Genomic DNA, 9345 nt, shown 5'->3' with positions numbered 1-9345 from the left:
TCACAATAGCCCCATGCTCACTCAATCAGCACTGAGACTCTGAGAATCAGAGGGCTGAGAGTTCTCACCAGCTGTCCCAGGTCACCACTGGAGAGAGTCACTCTTAGAGCACTATTCCAGCCACATGTCTTTGGGAGGGCCTCCCGCAAAGAGAGTTGGAGCGCAACCCACCCCTCCTCGCTCCCCACTCCACATGCACAGACAGGTCCTGGTGGTGAAAGGAGAGCAGGAGAAAAGGACAGAGATGCAAGAGAAGAAGAGAAAGGAGGGAGAGACAGGAAAAGGGAAAACAAAATGGAGAAACCCCAATGTCCCCAGTAATTCTCAGGGACAAAGTCCTAGGTCAGAAATAAAATGCTGCTCCCACAATCTAGTGTTTTCCTTTCCTAAAAATCAGCCGGCATCTCATGGATCAGACTGAACAGGTTCCAAACCTCTCGGAGGCTCTTACCTTCTATACAGGGATGTCTGTTTTCTAGCAAAATCAAGAAAAGAAAAGGAGAAAACTCCAAAGAGGGTCCTCCTTGTGCTCACGTACATGAAAGTGAATTCTCTCTCAGTCCTCAAGGATAGACCTCGAGAAGGAGACGTGCTGAAGCAAAGCCACAGGGATCTCCAACGTTGCCTCTGTCCTGCACCCTTGTCCTGCCTGGCTGATGTCAAGATCTCTCTGTGAGATCATCGCCTCCCCACCACATTTGTCCAATAGGCGGAGGTCCTGCCAAAGGCCTTTGTGATGTCACTGCCACACCCAGCCCTCCCCTGCAGTGCTGATGTCCTGCCCCTGTCCAGCCACACTAGATGTTTGAGCTGCTTCCCCTGGATCACCCCACTCAATGACTCTTCATTGTGGGGATGACACCGACTACATAGTAGAACATGAGATGCTCTTCCCCATGCTACGCTCAGTTGTTCATGAATTAGCAGACTTTATGGACAGAAGAGACAATTAGAGCATGTAATCTGACACCCTGCATATCACATGCTTTCTGTATAGCATGGTAGCTAGTTTTTCACTAAACATGTTCCAGAAAGGCATCTAGTCTTCATTAGAAGACATCAAGAAATGGGCAATTTCCACCACTTCCCTTTCTAGTTTGTTCCTTTGGTGATACATCCTCACTGTTGAATATTTGTGTCCTATTTCTAATATGAATTGGTCTCTTTCAGTTTCCAGCCACTGGGTCTTGTTATGCTTTTCTCTGCTAGACTAATGAGCCCTTTAATGCCCAATATTTTCTTTCCATTAAGTCACTTCAACACTTTAATGATGTCACCTCCCAATCTTTTTGATAATCTAAACAGGCTGAGCTCTTTCAATAGCTCGCTAGCAGGCATTTTTCTCCACCCCTCAAAACCTTTCATTGCTTTTTGCTGCCCCATCTCCAATATTTCAAAATCTTTTGTCAAAAGACAACTGAATGCCGTATTCCAAGATCAGTCTTACTGATGGTGTGTCATTTCCCTGTGCTACTCACTGCACTTTTCATACATCTAAAGATGGTGTTAGCCCTGTTCACCACAGCATCACACTGGGTGCTCATGTTGAATGGCTTGCCCAGCATGGCCCCTAAATCCTCTTCACAGTTAGTGCTTTCCTGGATACAAGTCCCCATTCTGTAGATTCAGCCTGCATGCTTTGCTGCTAGGGATAGGACCTTTCATTTGGTTCTTTCCAAATTTGTTTTCTTTGAATGGGGCTAGCTTATCAAGGGATCCGATTGCTCTGTGTCACTGCCCTGTCCACAGCATTAATTACCACTCTGCTAGTATTTTATCACCCGCCATTGTTAGCAGCAGTGATTTTATATTGTGTTGCAGTTGATTGATATTTATTTTCAAGAATTAGTCCTTGAGAGCCTCTTCATATCCCTAGTGCCCAGAACCTGCTCCGCACAGCCCAGCAAGAAAAGGCCACCCAGCCCAGCTGTTCCATAGAGGTTAAGCACAGAATAAACTTAGGAGCTTGTGTTATCCATAGGTTCTGAACAACATGTGGAGGTCATCAGCTTAAAAAGACACTCTAGACCGGTAGCGTAGACAGGCCCCAAATGTATCTAAGTTTTCCGTCTTGCAAAATAGGAGAGAGAAAAAACAGAACCTTGATTAGCTAGTTATAGTTATTGTTGTGGAAACTGAGGCACCCAGAAGCAAAGAGATTCACTCATGGTCAAAAAGCCAGGAATAGAAAATGGCAGATCTGCTGCTAGTCAGTCCTGGCACCTAGCTGTGTTTATCCTGGCCTCTCTGCTTCAGCTCCAGTAACAACCCGAGTAGAGGTTTTCTTCTTCTCCATGTTCTTTAACTTCACGTCACTGCAGAAGAAAGATTGTTTTCTTACCAGTTGGCTCCAATGCATGTAGATGTATTTCCAGAAGATGTGCTCTGGCTCAGTCACATGTCCTAGCTTTTCTGGAGGAAGCACTCGGTGACGTTCTAGGGCCTGTGCTATACAGAAGATGGACATAATGGTCCTTTCTGACCTTAAACTTTTTCTTTTGCTAGGAGGATAATGCTGGACATTTTCTCACATTCACTTTCCTTTGGAATAATTAAAATCCAGTCCAAAGGATTTCCTCTTCCACTGTGTCTTCAGCACCTTTCATAGAAACAGCTACTATTAGCCCACAGGTTTCCAGTTTCATGCTGTCCCAGGGTGAGATGGCCATTAAAGGGGTTGCAGCTCAACTGAACCTATCCCCAGGTGAAAGGAATATGTGCAGGACTCACAGGAGAAAGAGCAGCATGCAACTAGGATCCAGGCCTGTTGGGTGATATAAGGACAGCCTGTGCTCCACCAGGAGAGACTGAAGCAGGCCTGGGAGGGGCATGAATAGTCCTTTAAAGGCAGGTTAGGTTCACAGTAGGGGATGGAACAGCCAAGCTGCTAGGGATGGAAGCTGGGCCTCCTGGTAGTGTCCAGGAATGAAAGCACAGCATCTGCCAGGAAGAGTCCAGCGAAAGGGCACGCCCCATCCACCCTCCACCCCAGATCCTCTGGACCTTTTCATCGGGTCCCTGCCCCATAGATCCAACCGCCCCCCTCCCGCCCTTTCACCTTGAGCTGGTTGCACGATTTTCAGCCAGTTCCATTCCAGACTGAACCAAGGAAACATCTGTACATGCTCGTGTGCCACACCCTTCACTTCCTCACCCTCGCGTCCTGCCCCAACACAAAGTGACGGGACCTCCTGCCACCTCTCGAGGGTGAGAAGTCCCGGTGGACCAGCCTATACTCCATCCTGGTTCCAAGGCCAGCCGGGGATATCAGTTGGTGGCTCCTCCACAGGGTCGTGAGCACGGGCATGAACTTCACACGGTTTACCCCTATCCTGGACACCTGCCCCTTCTGTGGCAGAAGGGAAACCCTGTTGCACATTTAACTAGAGTGTGCCAGGTTGCAGCCCCTATTCCGGCAGAGTGGATTCTCTCTAACCCTCCTCCCGAGCCCGGCAACAGAGATGCCAGGATGACACAGGGCAAAAGAATGTTTGATGCATGAAGCATCATCTAAAATCACCTTCCAAGGAGTTAAAGAGAAGCCAGGATAAAATAAAGGATTCAAATTAATATTGTTACTGCTAGTTGGGGTAATAATTTGCCCAAATAGACTCTCAGACTTGCTAGGCTTGTTAGCTATTAACAGTATGGAAAGTTGTACCTTCAAGGTTTTTTCCCCTCTGTTTGGACTTGTCATGAGGAATACAAATCTCACACTGGGCAACAAGGGGTTAAGGAGCTGCTCTGGCCTCAGCCAGCCCCACCCCAACACAGCTGCAGGGAAGCACAGACCGAAGGGAGGATTTAAAAGGGAGCAGAACAGCTCACTTGTGGGCAGACTTGGCAAGAGGATGGTCCTTTATCTGGCAGGCCCTGAGGGAAGGCTGGCTCTGTCCCTCAGCAACTGCCTGAAGGTCCCTCTCTGAGGGAAGAGAGGACGTGCATCTGTTATACCCAGAGAGGGAGGTGTCACGGACTCACAGATTGTGCCCACTCGTGGCCCTGTGCGGTCTGTGGAGGGCACCCCTTCCAGTGTGACAGCCCTTCTCGGGGGTCCACTCTCTCTACAGTTCAGGCCCCTCCATCTCCTGGAGCCGCACCTCTCTGAGCTATAGCACACCTGTTTCTCGCCATGGGCCCCCTCAGGGAGTCCACTCGCTCTGGACACCCCAGGCCTCCACCCCCGAAGGTGTTGATGCAACCTTGTTCTCTAGACTGGAGCGACTCTCAGCCAGCGTAAAACAGGAGGGTTTATTGAGGGTTGAACACAGCACAGGCAACTCTCAGGGCCTCAAGCCTGGCCTCCCTCAGCACAGCACATCCCAGTCCCCCTGCATGCTGGTGGGCTCTGTCTGCTCCCCCTCTCCAGCCCAGAGCCCCCCTGCTTCCCAGCTGGGCCTCTGATATCCCTGGCTCCAAGCCCTGCCTCTGTCCATTCTCTTTTTTCCAGGTAAACAGGATTGTAAACTGGGTGGTCTGGGCCTCCTCTCCTTTCAGCCCTCCTCTGGCCCCCTCTGGCTTGAACTGGCTGGTCAGGTCAATGGGCTCCTCTCTTCGTAGCCCATTGTCCTCTCACTGGCCAGACCCAGCTGTGACTCCTGAGCTGCATCTCCAGGTCACCAGGTCACCAGTCACTGGGTTATCCATCCTCCAGGCCATCGGCTGGGGTCCCAAGTTCCCTCTCCGGTCCTCTGTAATAACCTCTCCCCTCAGCTTGTTAAACCAGTAACACCCGGGGACACTGAGTCCCATTCCCTCTGCATGCAACCCACCGGAAAACATGGAAAAAACAAGAACCCCCCTCACTTCGTCATAGGAGGCATTTTCCCCTCACACCTACTAGCCAGTTGTTGAGTGTTGATTCCTTGGCTTTTATTTCTAGATGACCCCGGAAGGGGAGAAGTTTGGAAGTGACTGGGCTGGAGGGCCAAGTCTGCAGAGGAGGCAGCCGCCACCACAAGAAGGAAAGAGATGTTTGAAAAGTTAGCCCGTTCAATGCACCAAATGTAAATAGGGCTGGTTGGAGCTGTCCTCTATTGGTTCTTACTGAATACAATCAAGTCACGATCACTGGCCCCAGAGCAACTGTTAACATGCAGGCCAGTGATCACCACCACGGTGAGATGCACAATAGAGTCTTAGAAAAGTATCTGTAATTTTTTTTAAATCTCCAAGGATGATTTACTAATGGCTACTTGAGACCTCACCCATCTGTCTCCAAATAGGAAGTCCCCTATGCTAACCCAATTGTCTTCCCACAAGTCATAAACAGGTGCTAAAGGAGAAACTGAACCTTCTCTGGTTTGGATTCAGTGAATTGTACCAGCCCCTACTGATTCCCCTACTAGGCCATGTTAGTTAGCAGGTTGAGCCCTGTTCATTTGAGGTCCTGGGGGTCTCTATAACCAAGAAATTTAAACAGGTAATGATGTGTCTAATGTCAAGTGCCTCCGAGCCCACCACTGTTTTTCATCTCTCCCCTTCCTATTTGGGTTGTAACCAGTGACACTAACATTCCAATAATACACATCGTCCCACCAGGTTTCCCCGTTCTATCCACTTTCCCCTCCACAATGAGAATTTCCAGCTTCTCTTCCTTCTTGCCTAGACTCCCGTGGTAAAAGCAGTGTTACTTCCCTTCATGCTTCCAGTGAGTATCTTGCAGGGTATGTACACTGCAGCACAGCATTCTCCTGAGCACACACTTGTGTTACTGCAGGAGGGTTATCGGCGGAGGCGATGTGCGGGGGAGGAGGCACCTAGTGTCACATCCTCTGCCCATAGGCGGCTCCAGGCCCCAGCACACCAAGCGCATGCTTGGGGCGGCATGCCACGGGGGGCGCTCTGCCGGTTGCCGGGAGGGTGGCAGCCAGCTCTGGTGGACCTGCCGCAGGCTTGCTATAGCCGCCCCTGCCTCTGCCTCCCCACACCCCGAGTTGCTGCTAGGTTTGTACTCAGCATGCTCACATGGACTGAGCATGCTCAATAACACAGCTGAAGCCAGATGCCCTCACTCTCCCCACCCCCACCACCACTATTGGCAGGCACAGGTCATCACTGGTTATCTGGAAGCCAGGAAGAGACTCCAACTCATGTGTCACATTCTTCCCTCCATTGGAAGGTGCCATGGGAGAACATGTCCCCATGCAGGGGCAATCGGTTTGTGTAATTTATGGTGCTGCCCAGAAATGTCCAAGTCCTGTCCCACCCCCAGCCTTTTAAGTCAATATATAGTAACTCCTCACTTAAAGTCGTCCCAATTAATGTTGTTTTGTTGTTAAGGTGATGATCAATGAGAGCAGTGACTCTCAAACTTTTTTTTCCATGGACCACTTGGCACCATCTTTCAATGTTTTTTGTGCAGCACGCTCTGTCTTCCCTTTTGGTCTGCGGGAATGGAGCCCGAAGTGCTGAGGAACATGCTGACGAGTCTCGCCAGCATGTCATGTTTGGCAGTTGAGTTACTCCTTAAGATCCAAACTGATAGTGAGGACTCCAACAATGATATCAACTTGAGTAACGCAGACGCCATGAGATTGCTTGTGGCATTCACAGAAATGCTCACCACCGTGGAATGCCGCTTTTGAGCTCGGGAAACAAACACTGAGTGGTGGGATCACATCATCATGCAATCTTCCAAATTGCAATAGCCACCCGCTTCTCCACCATCAGGGCAGCTCTCAATCTCATGTCCTTGTGCCGCAGGGTGGGGGCGAACTCTTCACACAGTTCCATGAAACTTCCAGAAGTTTTCTCATCCAAAACTTCTGCAGCCACTGCTCGTCATCCCAGACTTGTAATTGTCCACCAGAAATGTTATGTTTATTAAAAACTCACAGAATCTTTTTCAGGGAACAGGCAATATGCCGTGTTTATGTAAAATGTTAAATGTATTAAAAAAAGTATATATGCACACACACACACACACACACGTGCACATACACACCAAACCAGTCCTTATCATTGCTCGAGTCAGCCTAGTGGCCAGCTAGACCGAACACGAGTGGGAGCTGGGCCTCCATCGGACACCTCCAATGCGTCGTTGCTGGTGCAGAACGAATCCAAAGTCTCCCGGCTCCTGCCCATCTTTATAGCAGTTGCCTCTCATGTAAATCTATGGATTTTGCTGTGTCAGCTGGGATTTGTGAATCATAAATTTGCTGTTCTCACAGTCACCTTCCATCACTGATGTTTGGATCCTTAATCACAAACTGGGTACTGGATGTTTACACAGCTGCTCCTTATCTTATACTTTGTTAGTTTGGGGAGGATGCCTTTGGGCTTCAGGGTTGTCAATTTGCCCTCCTTGGATCATCATGGCAAGGGTGATACTGGTGTCTCTGTTTCCTTCACTCTTTCTTCGGTAATTAGGCTACTAACGTCCTATCTCTTATTTGCTACACACACAGACCTCATTCACACACAGAACAGCTGTCCATTCTTTTACCAAGCAATGAGAGGAAAGAGCACAGGGGCTGTTAAATCATTTTCTAACAAGCAGGCTTCTAACAGAACATCATGATTTTGATGCAAATCCATTTCATATTACTACTTTAGCTTCTAAAACAAATTACTGCTAACTTAATAAATCCAAAAAAGCTTAACAGAGTGAGGGAACTTCGTCAGGGTTTGGGCTGTTTGGCTAACACCCCCGCCAGTGTGTCCGAGGTCAGACTGGCAGGAGCAGGGTGGCAAGCTCTGCAAAATGGCATCCTCCATAATAATACCAGACAAGACCACGTCTGGTATTGGAGAGAGACAAAAATTTCCATAAACAGCACAGTCCGACTCAAAACCGGACAAATGGCCTGCCTAGAGATGCATCTTAAATAAGTTTTTAAACCAGCTTAGTTAAACCTGAGTGAAAGGTTGTGTGGACACTTATTGTGGTTTGAACAAGGCTTATTTCAGTTCATCTTAAATCAATTAGGAATCAGGTTAATCTAAACTGCAGTAAGCTGCTTTTAACATGAAATAAGAGGAGCATCCACACAGGGATTTGCTCTGGTTTAACTAAATTGGTTTAAAACACAATTTCAATGAAACTGGTGCAACTGTCTGATGTAGACGAGGCCTTGCCTAGATTCCAAGTTGCACTAGTTTACTTAACCAGTGTAAAACCCAATATTGACACACTTATCTTGGTCCAGAGTGGCCTTGTCATAACTATAAAGAGAAGGGTAAGAACCCTCCTGTATACAATACTATAAAATCCCTCCTGGCCAGAGGCACCAAAATCCTTTTACCTATAAAGGGTTAAGAAGTTCAGGTAACCTGGCTGACACCTGACCCAAAGGACCAATAAGGGGACAAGATACTTTCAAATCCTGAGCGGCGGGGGGAGGTTTTTGTTTGTGATCTTTGTTTTGGTGGTGTTTGCTCTTGGGACTAAGAGGGACCGGACATCAATCCATGTTCTCCAAATCTTTCTGAACAAGTCTCTCATATTTCAAACTTGTAAGTAACAGCCAGGCAAGGCGTATTAGTTTATCTTTGTTTTCCCAACTTGTGAATTTTACCTTTGCTAGAGGGATGTTTATCCCTGTTTTGTTGTAACTTTGAACCTAAGGCTAGAGGGGGGTTCTCTGCGCTCTTTGAATCTGATTACCCTGTAAAGATATTTTCCATCCTAATTTTACAGAGATAATTTTTTCCTTTTCTTTTTAATAAAACCCTTCTTTTAAGAACCTGACTGATTTTTCCATGGTCCAAAGACCCAGGGGTTTGGGTCTTTGATTACTTTGTACCAATTGGTTAGGATATTATTCTCAAGCCTCCCCGGGAAAGGGGGTGTAAGGGCTCGGGGGGATATTTTGGGGGAAGAGGAACTCCAAGTGGTCCTTTCCTTGGTAGAAAGGGAAACCACATAATAACATTTACTTTGCTTACTATAGATGGGATTATAATAAAAATGTCGTAGAGAAGATCCAGATGATAAGTTTAGCCTGTGTTCTTGCACTTAGGTAATTAAACTCTGGGAATTGCTGGGAGCAGATTTAATCGGGCTCTATCCAGTACCACAGAAGTGATACCCAGTATGTACTGACAGCTACAGATGATTTTTCAAAATAGGTAGAAGAATTTCCACTTAAAACTATGACAGAACATGAGGGGGAGAAGAAGACATGTAAAATTATATATCAACATGCCTGTGCAGATCAGAGAGCGGCAGATCTAGGTTCTGAATTGAATCATGAGGTACCAGTTTATATGTGGTCTTATTTCCACTATATGGTCAGTTACACTATCAGGGCCATGTGACAGGGGGCTGTGAGCAGCTACAAACTGAGCCCTTTGGAAGCCAGCACCCTGGTCACTGAGCACACCCAGGGCACCGGGTGCAGT

This window comes from Mauremys reevesii, linkage group 15 (genome assembly GCF_016161935.1).
Source record: "Mauremys reevesii isolate NIE-2019 linkage group 15, ASM1616193v1, whole genome shotgun sequence".
In the NCBI taxonomy this organism is placed as follows: domain Eukaryota; kingdom Metazoa; phylum Chordata; order Testudines; family Geoemydidae; genus Mauremys; species Mauremys reevesii.
This window is presented reverse-complemented; position numbering follows the sequence as displayed.